Source organism: Episyrphus balteatus, chromosome 1 (genome assembly GCF_945859705.1).
Source record: "Episyrphus balteatus chromosome 1, idEpiBalt1.1, whole genome shotgun sequence".
NCBI lineage: Eukaryota > Metazoa > Arthropoda > Insecta > Diptera > Syrphidae > Episyrphus > Episyrphus balteatus.
In genome coordinates, this window is record NC_079134.1 from 42,741,824 (window position 1) to 42,760,704 (window position 18,881).

The 18,881-nt window shown below is 32.4% G+C and overlaps 1 protein-coding gene across 1 annotated transcript in view; it reads left to right on the forward strand.

Moving 5' to 3' along the window:
• Positions 1-18,881, forward strand: part of LOC129905806 (zinc finger protein ush) — a 274,373-nt gene that overhangs the window by 9,988 nt on the left and 245,504 nt on the right. The window lies entirely within an intron of this gene.

An 18,881-nucleotide genomic window follows, 5' to 3' on the forward strand; every position in this document is an offset into this window, starting at 1 on the left:
GCGCCATTAAAAATTCTTTCATACAGCTTTCCTTTGTTCTATTTTTGTAAAATTCTGTTATTCAGTTTCAAAGGAGTTGTTTCTAAATAAAAAGAAACAACTCTAAACTATTCCTTGTTCTATTTAATTGAATTCAGTTATTAGTTTAAAATAAGTTTATATCAGGATTTAGACAATGTCTTTAAAGTTTTCATGTATTTTACTTGTTAATTTAGATCATAGTAGCAGTAGGTACTCATTTGGGTGCCATTCAAAATACTTAAATAATGGTATGCTTAATGATATGCTTTGTTCTATTCACGTAAAGTTTTGATACTTAGTTTAACATGAGAAAATGTTTGACTGTAACCTAAGTGTACACTTACAGCTGCGAGCAAAAAAATAGCAGCGATTTGAAAAATATTTTAAATAAAGCATTAAACATTAAAAGAGCTTTGATTTTGGAAATTTTTTCAAGTAAAACTCCTTAAGTTTCATTAAAATTTAAATTTTAGTACAAATGGAATTTAATTTATTTCTATTAAGCTTAAAAATAATCCAAAGACAAAATAAGTCTCAAATTAAAGCGAGCAAAATAATAGCAGTGATTTTCTTTTTCTTTAAATTTAAAGAAAACAAGGGCGAAAAAAGTTCAATTAAACGGTATTTTATTAGAGAACAGGTAGTATTTGCTCCCACACAGAGAAAAATAGACCACATAAAATAGAACAAAAACAATACGATTTCTCTATGGTTTTCATCTGGTTTTAAAATCTGCACTTGTAGGGTTTTGAAAAGAAAAAAAAAAAAACGATGACCAGGCCGGGAATCGAACTGGAGACTTCAAATCATTAGTCGCCCACCTTACCACATGAACCAAGCTGCCATGAAAATATTTATCGCGATTTTTGTTCTAGTGCTAAGTTGCAAAAAAAAAAAAAAAAATCAACTTTTCAGTCAAATTTTAATAAGATTTTCTCTATAAAAATAATAAGAAATCTCCTTAAAAAAACCTTATTAATCGTTGATTTTAATAAGATTTCCTTATGAAATGTATGGACGATAAAACAATATGGCAATCTGTTAGTTTTTTGCGGGTCATATTTTTCTCTGTGCATGACCGTTATTTTGAATTACCGCTTCGCAACGACCTTTCATGAAGTCGTAAAGTCCCTGAGATTTTTGCGGTGTTATAGATCACTAAACCTGTTCACCAACGGTGAGTAACTCCCGTTATTTTAAGTTTTGGCTTTAGACACATCTCCTTTTATATCCCCCTAGAAGGGATTGAGGTCTGAAAGACTGAACAGGTCACTTTATGACCCCAATTTTAGTATCTTGAAACCATTGCCTGGCTGCTCTGCTGATGTGTTTTGGGTTATTATCCTCTTGGAAGACCCATTTAAGCTTCATTTGGTGACGAAGTAATAGCAGCATAATGTTTTGCAAATTATTCAGGTGCTAGAGCTGGTTAACTACAGTTTTTATCCAATGTGTTAGGCCAAGTCCATAGTAGCTGAAGTATCCCCAGTGTACATTATACAATTTTTTTTTTTTTTGCAGCTCTTCAAATTCTACCAACACAATTATAGTCAGCAAATAAAGTAACTAATAAACTAATGATGTTTTCTCACATTGGGCGCCAAGTTACTTATTTGTTTCAATATAGAATGTTTTACAAATTTGAAGTGCAGGCAACTTATACTTTTTAATTCAACTTCAAAATACAGGTACATCGTTATTGAAAAACAGTAAATGTTCTTATTATTATTCCCAACGTTGGGCGCCAATTGCTTATTCGTACCAAGATGAAACTGTATAAGCTTTTGTATTTCAACTGCACGTCCATTTTCACAATGCAGGGCTATTTTCACTTTTTGCACCGTTTACCTATCGTAGCTCTTTAATCTTCAGGGATTTTGTGTCCTAATGATAAGTAATATTTTTCTCACGTTGGGCGCCAGTTAATATATTATTCTTAATTTTTTATTTTTAGGAATCCAAATAAAAAAATCTAACTCTTTAACACTTTTTACTACGTTACAGAAACTCCATTCCATTCAACCAATAAGTGTACTAAATAATAAATATTTCTCACGTTGGGCGCCAGTTAGTATTTTTTTTTTTTGTATTTATATGAAATCAAATAAGAACTTCAACACCCTGTAGAAAACATCAAGTTATTTTTGTCTTCATATCATGGTTTGTTATTGAGCTCAAACTAAAGAATATCCACTAACAGTGTAGAAGAATATTCACATTGAATGATTCTTCTTCCCTCGTGAACATTCCTTTCAGAAATGTAGCGTAGGTACCTTCAGAATTAAACACTTGCCCTGCTAGGAGCACAACAACTTACACCAGCAGTGCTCTAGCTGCTATCATGAATCCCAATCCGAACCAACAACGTCGACAACGACGAAAAGAAGAACCTTTAGCACACTTTCATGGGAATTGGGTTGCTGTTCATGCGCTCACCAGTTGATCGGAATCCAGACGAGCAAGGCTTTCGTGCATCATAATTTTTGTAAGTAAGTGTGTGTAGGTTACAATCTTTGTTTGTATTTCTTATTACGTTGCACATATTGTCAAATTGACGATGACTATTTCTATATCCCTCTCCCATTCATCCTCATCGTCGTTGTCGTCTATAAAAACCAATAAAAAACGAAAACAAAACAAGAAAAAAAAAATCAAAATAAACCAGTCTGATTCATATCAAAATGTATACTCTTTTTCTTCTTCTTCTTCGCCCCCCCCCCCCCCCCCCATTCCTTCTCTGTTATTTTTTCTCTACACTTCTAGCTTAGTAGCGCGCCGCAGAGTAAAGAGAGAAAAACATACAGAGAGAGAACGAAAAATAAAAATAAAAACTGGGGGCTCGTTCGCTCGTGGCCAATCAGAAGTCAAGGCGCCGCTTGCTGTTCACGCGTTGACCTCATGCTTATCGCAAAGTGTTCACGTGAACAGCGAGCTGTTTCAAGCCAACTGTTCAAGGGTCAATTTTTATGTTATTGTTGTTGGATGGTATGGCATATAAAAAAAGTAAGAAAATAAAAAAAAAAAAAAAAAAAACATTCTCGAATGGAGCGTTGTATTTGGCTTTGGCTTGGTGTTTTGAAGTTTGTGATGTTACTTTTGGCGCATTTTCTCAGTGTTTTTTTTTTTTTTTTTTTTTTTTTGTTCGAATTTGAAATATAAATGAAAATAAAAGCAGCAGCGAGAGAAGAGAAAATATTCCACAAGGCCTGACGCTCGCTTGCTCGATGTTGGCTTGAAATACCTATTTTTTTTTTGTGGGTGTGTTGTGTATTGGGGTGGTGGCCGGTGTTTATTTTTTGTGTTTGCTTAGTTTATTCCGTATACGTATTTGTGAGTTGTGAGACTTTTATTTATTGACGACAAACAAGGAAAAGCAATGAATTTTGTTTTTGTTTTTTTTTTTTATTTTTTTTTTTTGCAAAAAAAAAAAACCTTAAGAAGACGAAAAAGTTCAAGTGGGTGTTTTCACGTAGGATTTATTGCCACAAAAAAAAAAAACGGAACGAGGAAAATGGAAAATTTTCTTCTAGAAACTTGAGAATGGCGGGGGAGTTTTTTCGCAATGTACTTAACTCCTATGCATATATTACGAATGTTAAAAAAGATGATGATGATGATGCCACCGTGTGGTGGCAGCATGTAGGAGTTATGCCAGTGTTTTATACCTCATATACAGTTATATCACGTGGGCAGGTTAACAATATACTTTTCAAAAGTAACCACCTTTGGCTTTCTTCATATCATCTACAAATACGACAAAATGTATGGTAGAGTAGGAATTTCAAAATGTCAAACTTCTATAGAGCTGGTGTGCACGTGGCCTAATAGCGTCGTTATTATAAAAATTTTTATTTGTGCACGTAGTTTAACGATGATTTGAAAAGGTTACAAATTATATTTGTAGGTATTTGCTGTAATAAGGTGTTGAGAAAGGGCGGATAAGGTTCATAAGGTTTAGCTATAAATTACATTGTAAAGATTATTGTTTTATAGGAAGTTATTTGAAATTACAAAATTTTGTTATCAAATAATTTTTTGCAACAGAGTCGGTTTTTTGCTTTGTCATTTAATGAGTTGTGCAAAAAATTATTTAATAATCGATGGAAATATTGCCCTCTGTGCTTACATCAACTTGCTTTGACGTCTGACGCAGTTAGGAAGTTTATGGCTAGAAAGAGATGCAAAAGAGAGGCTTGTTTTTCTTTGTTTAAATATATTCTTCTGCCAGATTTTTAACTCCGGTTCAGTTTAACAAAGTGCCTCATATTAAAAATTTAAGGACTACTGCACACATGGTTTTTTGGACGTATGACGTAGCCATTTGATTCTACGGGAATCATAGACAAAGTGCGATTACTCTTCGTTTATCTACTGATAATTGTAAGCACATAAAGCCACTTGATAGCTTTCCAAACTCCATCAACACGATTCTGATCAGCCAATAAATTAACTTATGATTTTTTTTCTCACGTTGGGCGCCAGTTAATTATTTCATTCAATACAAAATGTATTAAAAATTCGACGAGTACATCGGTTAAATATTATCGTAAATATAATAAAACTACAGGTATATAATTTTTTTAAGTAATAAAAGTTCTTATAGTTATTCCCACGTTGGGCGCCATTTGCTAATTCGTTCTAATTTGAACCGCTCACTATATATTGATGTTTAAATTACACTTAGGATGCTACAAACTACATTGTACATCAGTAGCTGAGAGAGAAAGTTGCGAGCTTAATTTTTAAAAGTAGAAGAAAAATGGGAGCGGGTCATAATTCTGCTTGTCAAAATTCTGTACGACAAAATTCTGTAGGGTCAAAATTCTGTAAGACCATAATTCTGTACGTCATTATACTGTAAATACAAAATTCTGTACGTCAAAATACTGTATGAACAAAATACTGACTTGCAAAATTCTGTTTTGCAAAATTCTGTACTGCAAAATACTGTATTTTCAATACAGTATTTTTAAAGAAATTCCCTTTGATAAAAAAACACGAAATAGTAGCTTTAAATATAATTATTGACAGTAAAGTTGTAATTTTATACAAACATAATTATTAAAGTAAAAAAGTAAATCAATTCTAGGAACACAAATCAAACTCTTCTTAAACATACAAAATCAAATAAATTTAATTTTTTTGTCAATCCGTTTCAGGTAGGTATGCAACGTGGTTTAATTCAGATTGTTTTTTTTTAAATAAGTGTAGTTTTGTTTTCTCTCTCTTTTTTTCCGTAGCTCCTAATAAAGTACCTAGATTAATCAGCATTAGAAACTTGCCTCTTTATTAAGTTGATCTCTTAGAAATTCATAGTAAACCCTCTTTTAAATATATCTGTATTTCAAAACTCTGTAAAAATGCTGTAAAAAAAATCGTTTTGATAATGTAAAAAAGTGCGCGCGCACTTTTTACATTATCAAAACGATATTTTTTACAGCATTTTTACAGAATTTTGAAATACAGAATTTTGATGTACAGAATTTTGAAATACAGTATTTTGACCAACCAGAATTTTGCTGTACAGAATTTTGACTTTCAGAATTTTGCTCATACAGCATTTTGCACTTACAGAATTTTGACATACAGTATTTTGGCATACAGTATTTTGAATACAGAATTTTGCAACATACAGAATTTCGACCCCAACCCAAGAAAAATATCATCGATTTTTAAGACAAATGAAAAGGGGGACGATTTAAGGTGAAATGTTTAAAGAGGCAAAATTCTAAGTTGGGCAAAATAGGTTAGAATAGCAGCCAGTTTTGGGGTGTTCAAAGAGCAATTATGCAAACTGATGAAGTTGAAGTACCGAGTCTAAGCAGACAAGTAAATTTGACGATGATGGTCAAAACATTACCCTACTAAACCTACAAATGATTTGAAAGCTCGATCGATATCGCAAGGATATAACTTGAAAGATTTTCTGGTGCCAAGGGCCTGTTGCAACTTAACGTTCCTCATTTTTGTACAGATTTTTCACATTCACATAAGTGGTATCGTATGTGACAGCTGTCAAATTTCAGTGCTGCCACTTGTGCGCAATAAATATGACAAACAATTTAAAAAGCTGGTTCTTATTGGGATGCTCAAAGTATGAAGATTAAGTCTGCTTAAAGGTGCTGTCTGTTTAAATTAAATTTATCCTTGCATGCATTTAATTTTACTTAATTACACGACTATAATCGTTTTTATCCCTGCTACAAAAAACATGGTGGTTTGGATGACAAATTAAAAAACAAATTATTTAATTTATAGTTTTTTTTTATTTCAAATAGTAAATCAATAAAAAAAAATACAACTATTTACATAATTTACTTAAAAACAAATTGAAAACAAAAAAAAAAAAAAAGTATTTCATAAATAGAATTCCATTCAAAATAAACATGGCTTTTGTTTTTCTTTTGTTTTTAAAATTGATAACCCTGTGGGTGAACTTTAAAAATATTGTTGCTAATTTTAATATTATTATCATCATCCTGTTCCGCGAGAAGAAACACTCGCATGCCAGGTGATTCTGATTCCGAGTCAATAAGTTTATCGTTTTTTTTTTTTTTTTTTTTTTTTTGTAGGTTTAATCCAGTCAAATAAGGGTTTAACCTCGGAATGAATGTTAGTAGAAATTTTTTTTGCTCAATATCTTCCTTTTGCCATTCTATAACATATCTCAAAAGTCTAGAAAAATCTCATGTCCGCTTGTCGCGGTTTCAAGGTCAAATCGCGAAATGGAGATTTTCAAAATTAGCAAAAATAGGCTATGGTATTATATACACATATAATACATGATTTCAAGGTATTTTTTAATGCTGATTCCAAAAAATCTAAAATCAAGACAATCTGACGTCTCTGGAAAAAGTTATACCTGTTTTTCATCTGTCAACTCATATTATTATAACAGTTGCAAACTTACTGCCGAAAAACCCTTAAAAGTTATGGTAGATGAACCAAATTTTGCATGAAGATTTTAGAATCCATCATTATTAAAAATCAAAACAATCCATTACAAAAAATATATATACCTACGAAATAATGGTATTTTTTGAAGGAGGGGCAAATTTTAGGATATGCACTAAAGAAGCTTCTTGTTCATCTTAGGGATAAGTGGTAATAGGCTAATTTTTTCATTTTAATCTTTGTTTGGATATTCTTTAACTACCCTCAAAAATCTAAAAAAATCTCATGTCCGCAAGTCCTAATTTTGGAGGTTAAACTAAGTTAGGTGCAGACTTAAAAAAATTAGCAAGAAAAGTTTAAATTTGTATATGTATACCAACATAAGCGACATGATTTAAGGGTATTTTTTAACACTTATTCAAAAAAACTCACAATAAGTCAACCTGAACATCCCTGAAAAGTAATGCACCTTATTCATGTTGATCTGACACAAATATCTGAAGTGTTGTTTTTCAATTTTTTAAAATCTGCACCTTATCTTCAAACCAGGAAAATTAGGACTTGCGGACATGAGATTTTTTTATATTTTTGAGGGTAGTTAAAGAATATCCAAACAAAGATTAAAATGAAAAAATTAGCCTATTACCACTTATCCCAAAGATGAACAAGAAGCTTCTTTAGTGCATATCCTAAAATTTGCCCCTCCTTCAAAAAATACTATTATTTCGTAGGTATATATATTTTTTGTAATGGATTGTTTTGATTTTTAATAATGATGGATTCTAAAATCTTCATGCAAAATTTGGTTCATCTACCATAACTTTTAAGGGGTTTTCGGCAGTAAGTTTGCAACTGTTATAATAATATGAGTTGACAGATGAAAAACAGGTATAACTTTTTCCAGAGACGTCAGATTGTCTTGATTTTAGATTTTTTGGAATCAGCATTAAAAAATACCTTGAAATCATGTATCATATGTGTATATAATACCATAGCCTATTTTTGCTAATTTTGAAAATCTCCATTTCGCGATTTGACCTTGAAATCGCGACAAGCGGACATGAGATTTTTCTAGATTTTTGAGATATGTTATAGAATGGCAAAAGGAAGATATTGAGCAAAAAAAATTTCTACTAACATTAATTCCGAGATTTACCCCTTTTTTCTCCTTATTTGACTGTATTAGTTAGGTATTCCTACTTTAATATCAATAATTCAAATTCCATATTTATGACTCAGTATATTTAATTTTGTTACGTTAGATTTATGGTAAATTAGGAGAGAAAATTAAGTCCAAAGACGTCAAAAAATTGATAATTTTATGATTCATTTGTGAATTAAAAATATTGTTATACCATTTTTTGCAATAATAATTACAACCGGTGTGCTTCACAGTTATTTAATTCTATTCAATTGCAATTCGCACGCTTGCAACTACTTTTTTTTATATTAACCTGCACCTAATACGTACACAGTGGTAAAGTTTTTTAATTGCTGTGTAGATTAACCTTTCTACTTTAGCAATTATCTAGAATTTCTAGATTATTCATGTACATTTTTTAGATACGTATTTGATAAGATAAAATTATAATAATCTACGACAAAGAGGGAATAAAAACTCATGTTAATTTAATGAAATTTCTCGTGATATTACATATTTGCTTTATCATATCCGATATGCATACCTATAATTTGTGACTAGACAAATATTTTTAAAGATAGAAAATAGAATGGTAGACAGGTCTGCTATCTTTTGTTACTCTGTGTAGAAGTATTTTGATATTAGCCCTGTTCCATTGGGAGTTGGCAAAGTACTACTAGTAGTTTACTAGCGATTTTCAATGGAACGCACTTTCAACGACTTCAATACAAATCGTATCTACTCGGGAAGAAGAGCATGCAGTAGATGATAGTACTAGATTAACCAAAACATCTACTAGTAGTAAACTACCACCTCCAATGGAACAGGGCTATTAACTCAAACTGAGCACTCAACGTCACCGGCGGATCCAGGGGGAGGGGGGGGCACGAGGGCACGTGCCCCCCCCCAGAACTGGTTCATACTTAAAGCAAATCAAATTATAAGAGTTGTTAAAATATATGAATAATAACAGAAAGAACTTGAGTCAAACTTTTGTCTATTTCTGGCTGGAAATGCGAATTTTATTGTTTGTTGCATCCCTTTCTCATGAAAACCTCCATCTTACAAATAAATAAACGACTATTTCTTGGGTAAACACGAATTTTTTTCGATATAAAAAAAAGTGAATTTTCTAAGTGTTCTTTTTTAAACTTCAAATTGATTTTGGTGAAAAATTTTGATATGGACATCGACAATGAAGGAGTCAATGGTATTCTAAAAAAAATTTTATTGTAAATACATACATATATACAACTCTATTTTTCATACGGAGGGGTTGAAGTACCTACACACTTAAAAAATTTTGCACTGTTTTCATTAGTGTTTATAAAATAGCGCAACACGCCACATTACATAAACCTATATATTATTGATATATGTGCCCTTAATTATGAAAGTGGACTAAGTCACTCTCAAAAATGGCCTCAAATCTAGCCTTAAAATAATTAGGTATTATTTAAGGGGTAAAGTTTATTTGAAAGCAAAATTGCAGTAAATAAACTTCTTTATTGCTCCTCTAGTGATTTTATAAAAGAAACATAATTAAATCGTTATAAGAAAATTATTATGAAAGTTTTTCTTTAAATAATGCAAAAAGTGACTTAGTCCACTTTCATAATCATGGGCACATCATATTATTGAACTGCCGGATATGTAGAACAATTTTGCATTTCAATAGTTCGGCCAAGATTGCACCTCCGAAAATAAAGAAAAAAAAGCTCCTCAAACACGACCCTTACTTATAGATTTTTATAAATATTAAGTTATTGAGAAAATTTCTTCAGGAAAAAAAAAATATGTACCGAAATAGGGTTCCGAATCTCAAAAGAATCGGTGCAGTAGTTTTGAAGTTATAAGTGGCACCGGCTTTGAAAACATTCGTTGTGGGGAGAACGAACAAAACTGGGTTTTCCGGGAAAAAGCATGTTTCAGTTTTATTTTTTTATTCTTAGGAACTTTAATATTTATTAGAATGAAGTCTTTAGTGTTTGACTAAAAACTACAGTTTATTAAATAATGGTATAAATATGTCTATAATATTGCAAAATTGTATACAAAATTAATTAAAAAAGGAAAACATTTTTTTTTTTTCTAAATTTCATCTTTAAAACTTAATTTTTCAAAAACTATTTAGGGCCAATTTTTCAATGTCCGATAAACCTCAGTTAGAGCTTATTCCTAGGAATAAAAGTTTTATTTATGATGACATTTTATTCTTCTTATAATCTAACTGACGATTGGAAAATCACGGCTAAATGAAACAATTTTAGTCAAAAAATAAAATAAAGAATAAACTACTAACTTTAAGAAAAGTTATAGCACAGGATTGTACATAAATTTTTAATATTTTTATTTTCTCCCGGCTAATCGGGAGGTAAGTGGGTAAGCACTTAAGTGGCTTTCACTGTACCAAGAAAATGAAAATTTTTAATTCCGAATAACTTTTTTGTCATTTGGTACCTATTTGATGATGCAAAAAATGTGCCCAAATATTTTTAGCCATTTTTTTAGAACTAAATACCGCACTGTGCGTCGTCGTTAAATTCGCTGCTTGTCAGTAAGTTTTATGATACTTCACTTTATTTCTAACTGTTATTGCTGATTTTTTTTGGCAATCAGTCCCTTGTGCCCCCCCCCCCCCCAAAAAAAAATTCCTGGATCCGCCCTTGCTCAACGTTATCTGTCAAAAGACAAAATGTTCAATTTAGAAATGCCTTGAATGCAGTCAAATATCCTTAAAAGCAATTTATATATCCAATGTTCAATGGAAAGCATTTATACATACCATATCACAAATAGACCGAGAGCCGGCAGCATATTTTGGCAGTTTTGATATAACCGAAATTCGAGTGTGCACATATCTAGATATGCACCACAGTATATCAACGGAACAAGTCTGGCAGTGATATTTTTCAGCTTCCCTCTGCCAGACGCATCCAAAGTGCAGTCAAAAATCAACTTTTGGCGTTTTACTAGGTATTACCCCAATAAATGATACACCAAAAAATCATAAAAAATCCCCTGATTTCAAAAATGTGGGTACCAGAAGTTTTGTTTCAGCTTTCGGCCCGCCAGACCGCTTTGAAGCATTTTGAAATGCATTTTTCTAATAAAAAACCTAATTACTTATTTTCTGTTGGGTATAACCGTGATGGTAACAACGTAAAATTCTATGTCTATTCCTGGTTTAGAAAATATAAGTTTAAGCCAGATATATTTCAGCCTTCCCTCTGCCAGACGCCCTTAAAGGTTTCCCAAACAGGTTTTTCCATACAAAAAACACCTAGTTTCTGTTTTTTTCTTATAAAATTGAAATAATATTTTTTTGTTTAGAGTAACCATATGATGGCCAAATATTAACTTTCTCTGCCTTTTCTTGATTTAGAAAATGTAAGTTTAAGCCAGTTTTGTTTCACCTACCCTCTGCCAGACGCCCTAAAAGGTATCTCAATAGTACGGGAAAGTTAGATTTTGCTATATGAGGGTCTGGGAAAAAATCCGAAATGCATTTTGACATATATATATACATTTATCGTAGAAAATTAAATTATTTCAAGTTTGTCATACATTGTTTTTCTGTAGGTTCAAAAATACGCGAGTTATGTGAAAAACTAAAATTTGTATTAAAAAAAAATGGCGGCCAAATGACTCTTAGTGCGATTGAACAAAATTTGGTTTACGACTCGTGTCTTTATGCCTTTCGAGCCCTGAAGTCAAAATGCATTTCGGATTTTTTCCCAGACCCCCATGCCCCATATAGCAAAATCTAACTTTCCCGTACTATTGAGATACCTTTTAGGGCGTCTGGCAGAGGGTAGGTGAAACAAAACTGGCTTAAACTTACATTTTCTAAATCAAGAAAAGGCAGAGAAAGTTAATATTTGGCCATCATATGGTTACTCTAAACAAAAAAATATTATTTCAATTTTATAAGAAAAAAACAGAAACTAGGTGTTTTTTGTATGGAAAAACCTGTTTGGGAAACCTTAAAGGGCGTCTGGCAGAGGGAAGGCTGAAATATATCTGGCTTAAACTTATATTTTCTAAACCAGGAATAGACATAGAATTTTAATTTGTTACCATCATACGGTTATACCCAACAGAAAATAAGCTATTAGGTTTTTTATTAGAAAAATGCATTTCAAAATGCTTCAAAGCGGTCTGGCGATGGCGGGGCGAAAGCTAAAAAAAAACTTCTGGTACCTACATTTTTGAAATCAGGGGATTTTTTGGTGTATCATTTATTGGGGTAATACCTAGTAAAACGCCAAAAGTTGATTTTTGACTGCACTTTGGATGCGTCTGGCAGAGGGAAGGCTGAAAAATAGCTGGCTTAAAATTATATTTTCTAGACCTGGAATAGACATAGAATATTAATTTGTTACCATCATACGGTTATACCTAACAGAAAATAAGTAATTAGGTTTTTTATTAGAAAAATGCACTTAAAAATGCTTTAAAGCGGTCTGGCGGGGGGAAAGCTGAAAAAGAAACTTGCGGTACCCACAGATTCGAAATCAGGGGATTTTTTATGATTTTTTGGTGTATCATTTATTCGGTTATACCAAAACGCCAAAAATTGATTTTTTGCTGCACTTTGGATGCGTCTGGCAAGGGAAAGCTGAAAAAGATCACTGCCAGACTTGTTCCGTTGATATACTATGGTGCATATCTAGATATGTGCACACTCGAATTTCGGTTATATCAAAACTGCCAAAATATGCTGCCGGCTCTTAGACTAAAATTATAAACAGTAGTTGTCACCAGCCTAGTAAATACAAACTGTCAAAAGTTTAGTTAGGGCAATAGAATATGATACCTGAAATCTAGGTTCGTGTCCCAGCCTCAAGTTGGTTGGTTGAGACATTAACTATCACAACTTTACTGTACCACCATTGGAAAGGAAATCCTTATTTAGTCGTAGTGCATTCTAAAACAATTAACAAACAGAGTGGTAAACCAATTGGTCAAAACCTTACAAAAAATTAACTTGCAAAAGCATTATTGAAAAGCCTAACTAAACTAACGCAATGGGATGAGATACATCGGGAAGTTTTCCCGTTGCAACGCTCTAAACTCACATACATATTTCAATCAATTTTTGAATAGATCCTTTGTTTATCATTTTGTTGTTTAACAGGTGTTTGAAAGCGTCAATTGAACATAATTTGAATGACGGCAACATTGAGCAAACAGAATTATTCTGCTAGCATGACAGTGTTGCACAATTATTGACGGTAGCAACATCTGCGTCAAAAAATAATGATCATGAGCCGATCGAATGGACTTTACGTGTTCGAAAATGGTGAATAGCATTGACATTGGAAATTTGACATAGATAACTTAATTTTTGAACGCACCTGATTATTGACATATAATTTTTTTGTGTAATGAAACAGAACACTAAACATATTTGTTAGCTGTGTTCACATTCATCTCAATCAATGTGAGATGTCAAAACTGCATTGTGACGTAACCATAATTCACAATCTTTTACATACTTTCCAGCATGTTTAATGGATTTCCAAATTTATTTTTTTTTTTATAAAAGCAAATGTCAAGTTGAAATTAAGGTTCTCCTAATATTTATGGTTTTTTTTTTTACACAGGAATAAGGATTTCACAGTGAAGGTATTTGCCATATTTTTACATTTTGACATTTTGACATTTGTCAGTTAATTGCTCAAATACATTTTTCTTAAATAAATCAGAGCAACCAGATCACTGAACACCCCCTGCCTAAGCCACATTTAGAGCCTTCCCGATATGATCGAATTCTGTTCAGTGTTCTGCTCCAAATAAACAAAAAGAAAAATGCATATGCCTATTTACAATAAAAAACAAACCATAATCGTGAACTCCATAAAATTAATCAGCAATAGTTCACAATGATAAAACAAAAAATCGAATAAAATTATTTTCAAAAAAAAAAATCACCATAAAATATACAGAAACTTTAAATTTTTTAAACTTTCAAAGTCTTTTTATCTTTTTTCTCAACATTCACACACATTTAAAATTTTGTCTAAAAATAAATTTTATTCTTTCTATTAACAAGTTGCAAACTCATGTTCATTGACGAATCATTATAATTCCCGTGATTGCTGTTGCAATCCGAAAAATGTGTTTTGTTGTGTTATTTCTGTATCACAAATTAGGTACAATTATATACAAATATAATTATATTTCAAAAGTTCAATCTCCGATAGCTGTTATATAGTGTTCTAGCTAGCACAAATGGGAGTGGTGACAATTGTAAAAATATTTCTTCTAATCAAGTGACTTTGTGCACCCAATGTTCACGTGGACATAAATTTCCATCGTTTTGTCACGTGGACATTTATTTTTAGTTTTTATTTTCTTTTTTTTTTAAGATAAATCCGCACATGATGATGTTTTTTTTTTCTGTTTACATCAGACTAATTTTTTTTTAATTTATTTATATCTGAAAATATATTTTTATTTCTAATAAATATATTTTGACGTAATGCACTTTGATCAAATTGAGTAATATGGGTCATTGCCAAAAAATTATAATTGAATGAAGGGAACAAGGAAAAGGATATCTAAATTAGTTCAGGTGAAAAACGATTTTGTTTATTGACGTATGACAGGTATAAACTCAGAAAAAAACTTACAACATGCGTCAAAAGTACGAAAAATTAAATATTTTGAATATTTTTGTTAATGCTACAAAATTGTATAATTTACAATTTTAATGTAATAAAATTGTGTAACTTTGAACGTAGAAGCATTTTTTTTTTATTTAATAAACCCATTGACCAAAAACTTTCTAGAAAGTAGATATACAGTTACTTACTGCAAACTTATTAGATTTTACAACCTTTTTGTTACATTGTTTAAAAACTTAGTTTTCGTGTTGCCATTCCTTTGACCGTTGTCAAATTAAGAAGGGAATGGAAATGATGACGATGGAAAAAATGGTTGACAGTTTACACTGAGGGAAAAAACAACTTAAAAACAACGAAAACCACGTTGATTCAACTTTTTTTCGGAATGATTTTGCGTTGAAGACGAAAATTTTAAAATCAAAGTAGAAAATCGTTAGTTTAAAGTGGTTTACCGTTATAAAACATCTTTAAATCAAAGTTGTTTCAACTTAAAAAAAGCATCTTCTTCTTCCTTTTTTCTCGGCGCTGTTATGATCTCGATGTCGAGGGGATCATAACCTTCCCACGTTACTGCTTCACACTAGTGATCCGCCTGTGGGGTTCGCCGGGTTGACCTCAGAAATCGGCGGCAAGCCTCCCGGTTTTGTATTGTTCCGTTTCTGAGGCCAACTGAATGCTGGTGTTTTTGCATTTGCTTGTACCAGGAGTTTTTAGGCCTACCTTTCTTTTTATTTCTTAAAAAAAGCATCAATTTATTCAAAAATAGAAAAAATGGGCAGCCGCTGGAGATCGAACCTACAACTCTTGGGTTATTAGGCGAATGCTTTACCAACGTGCTGTTGAAAATTAAATTGATAAAATGCAACAAAAGCTTAAGTCCGAAAAAAAGAAAAAAATTTCTTACGTTGTTTCAATTTTATTTTGAAGAAGTTTCATGCTAATTTTTTCAACATTATATCAACGTTGAACATTTTACATTTTACGTTGGGTTTTTTCCCTCAGTGTAGCAATTATTTTCTTCCAAACGTCATATTTAAACTTTACTCTAAAAATGCCATAAGATTTCATAAAATAGTTGACGTAGTCAACTGACAGTTTCATAAAATGCAAACCTGCTCCTGCACCTGCATTCTTCTCATTTGGAGGTTAGAGTGGAATATTTGGCGTTTAGACAATAAAGTGGTCCAGCGGCTGGAACTCAGGTTCTTCGTATGAAGACTACCCCAACTTCTATAAAGCCTTACAAATATTAGTATATCTTCTGTAAAGCTATCCATGGAAAATTGCTTATTGGGATGAGCTGTCTCAGTAAGCAAGTGGTCTTTTGTTTTGAGCAGGGAACAAAATTGTTAGATGAATTATTGAGCTTTCTCAGTACAGTTCTTGAGAGTATGTTGAATTAAAGCAGCTTGTTTATGGTGATGTAATTGTTGGCTGATATTGTAGATCGGTTTGAAAACTTCCGAAATAGGTTTCTGCAGTTAAATGTAGCTGATGTAAGCATTCCGTTCCTAGTTCTGTTGATTCCATTTGCCTATTTTATGAAGTTATTTGTGCGTGTTCGACTCTGTGGGAAGTTAAGAAAATTCATCAGGCATAGATTAGCAAATCGTTCAGAAATCGTTCAGTGCCGGTTTCGGCACTCAGTTTAGGTCAGGTCGATCGCTCGCTATTTGGGTTTCCTAGAAGAGGAATGGCCCAAGTTTCAGTCTCATTATTGTTATGATCGACTAAGTTTTTCCTATAAAGTTGTTTATTTCATTGAAAGCTTCCGGTCCAGGATAAATGGGTCATAGACTCTATTGAATTTAATATTGTTCTGTTGACTGATGGAGTTCCGAAACAAGATATTGACATATGGTGGGCACACAGCCAAAACCACGAATCTGCGAATTTTAGTTTTGAGAAAGAGGGCTTCAAAGTTTTGGAAACTCATGCAATCTTATGAAAACTTGTGCAACAGAAATTGATAGTTTAGGCTTCCTGACAACAGATGGAGGATTGGGATCGATGCAGTGAATAGTGAGACCGATAAAAAGTAAAATGGCGCATTAAAGTGAAAATGTCCAAAAATGCAGATTCGTGGTTTTGGCGTTGTGGCGACGATATTGTACTTCATTCTATACTGCTTGGTTATGGTCTCCATTGTTATGGATAATCGGGAAGGTAATGGTTTCTATCATTGTCTACCTTTTTTCGTATAAGGAAAAATTGCATCACAGAGTGCGTGGGTTGTGGTTAGGAAAATAAATAATTTTTGACGGTGGTTTGGTGGTGGTTCCGTGGTTGTTCGGTTGGAGGTTCGGCGAAGTAGTAATTTTTGATCGTGGTTGATTCAGTGATCGCGATGATTCATTGATCGTTTGATGCTCAAAAAGCGGTGCGGTGGTGCATCAGAGGTAGTTTGGTGGAATTCTATTTTTACTCAAAGTTACACCCAGTTTGGGATAACATATAAACTTCGTCTCTAATGCTGTCAACTACAAGTATTTAACAGCGACTCAATGGTTGTCCTTAAACGGAGAAAAAAACCACAATAAATTATGCGGATTTCTGCATGGTTTTTTGACCAGATAACTTCCGTCATCTTCCGTCAAATCTTCATAATTTCTTCAATGCTCAAATTTAAAAGAAATCCACTTAATTTAAGTGGGAAATCATTTTATTTTTATGTCGAACGTAGCAGCTACTTGGGGATCAAACCTACAACTTTTAGGTCAATAGGCGAGTGCGGTCACGCACCTATTCACTGTTAGAAATAAGTATGATAAACTGAAACTTAAGCTAAAGTCGGTTTTATAAGATGAAATGAATTTAAGCGGATTCCACTTATTTTAAGTGAAAATCTTATTGTTTTTACATGTTGGGATTAAAGGTGGGCATCATCTTATTTTAAGGTGCCCTTTTTTCTCCATGTGGTTCATTGAAAAATAAGGAAAGTGTGAAGTTTCTTGAAATAATTGCAAAGTGAATGAATAGTCTTTTCTTATTGCGTCACCTATTGCTATTTCACCACATTGGATCAACTTTGTTAGTTTGTTGTTATGGTTACTTAACTGGCGCCCAAATAAGACTTAACATTTTCATGTAAAGTTAATAAGTGCAAGTGGCATGTATGAGTTTTCGATGTAAATCTTATCTCATGGCATGAAATTCTATTGCGTATTTGATTTTACTATTTCGTCATCAACTATAACTCATACAACGTTATGTTCCCCTAAAAGTTTTCACGCACAAAGTCCATACAAAAAATAAACATAATAATTCTTATTAAAAATTAAGTTTAACAAACAACTCAAATCCAAACAGCTTAGCCAATTCTAAATAAAATCAACAAAAAAAAAAACAAAAACAAAAAAACGTAACAAAACATCTAAATTTAAAACAGTGGGCTTGTGCGAATAAATTTTTCTAGCCATAACCCAAAAGCTGAACCGTTTGATAGCGTTCAACAAACAACAAATTTAACCTGCTACCGCCTTAGCCTACCAAACCATACACGCATACACTTTCATTGAGATCGATCACGTTTGCCGAACGTGATAGGGGCGTACCGAGTAATAAAATAATCACGGCATTCAACGAAAACAAAACGTGTTCAATGATACAAAACAACAAAATAAATACAAATAAAAAATACAATCTTAGCCGACTACGACGACGACTCTATGATAGTGACGCGAGGCGATATACGATGTGGCATGCGATGCGAATAACTTTGGACTTAGCGCAGAAGTTTGTTGTTTTCACACACAAGATAATCAGCACAAAAAACCAGAACGGGTCGTGCCCAAAAAAAGCAAATTGTATGATTTGAGTGATTGAATTTATTGAATTCAATAATCGCTGTCAAGGTGACAGATGACAGGTGTCAGTTGGTGGGAGATCTACTTTCGATGGATCAAATTCTAATGATTTCTATGGTTCTGGAGAAATTCGATCAGTTTACTACCAACATTCTTTCTGACTGAAGAATTAACGGTATCATCTATACTATCAAGTAGAATAACCTGATAAATGTCACTATTATGACAGCTATTGCAATAAAATTTCCCGCATTAGTGTGTGAGAGAGAAAGAGAGAAAATGTTGATAAACATTTTTTTTTTTTAATTTCTATTTGATCTAACTCTTTTGGATCTCACATGACTCTGCTATAATAAATATTTATTTAAGGCTCACAGTTGGCTTTGT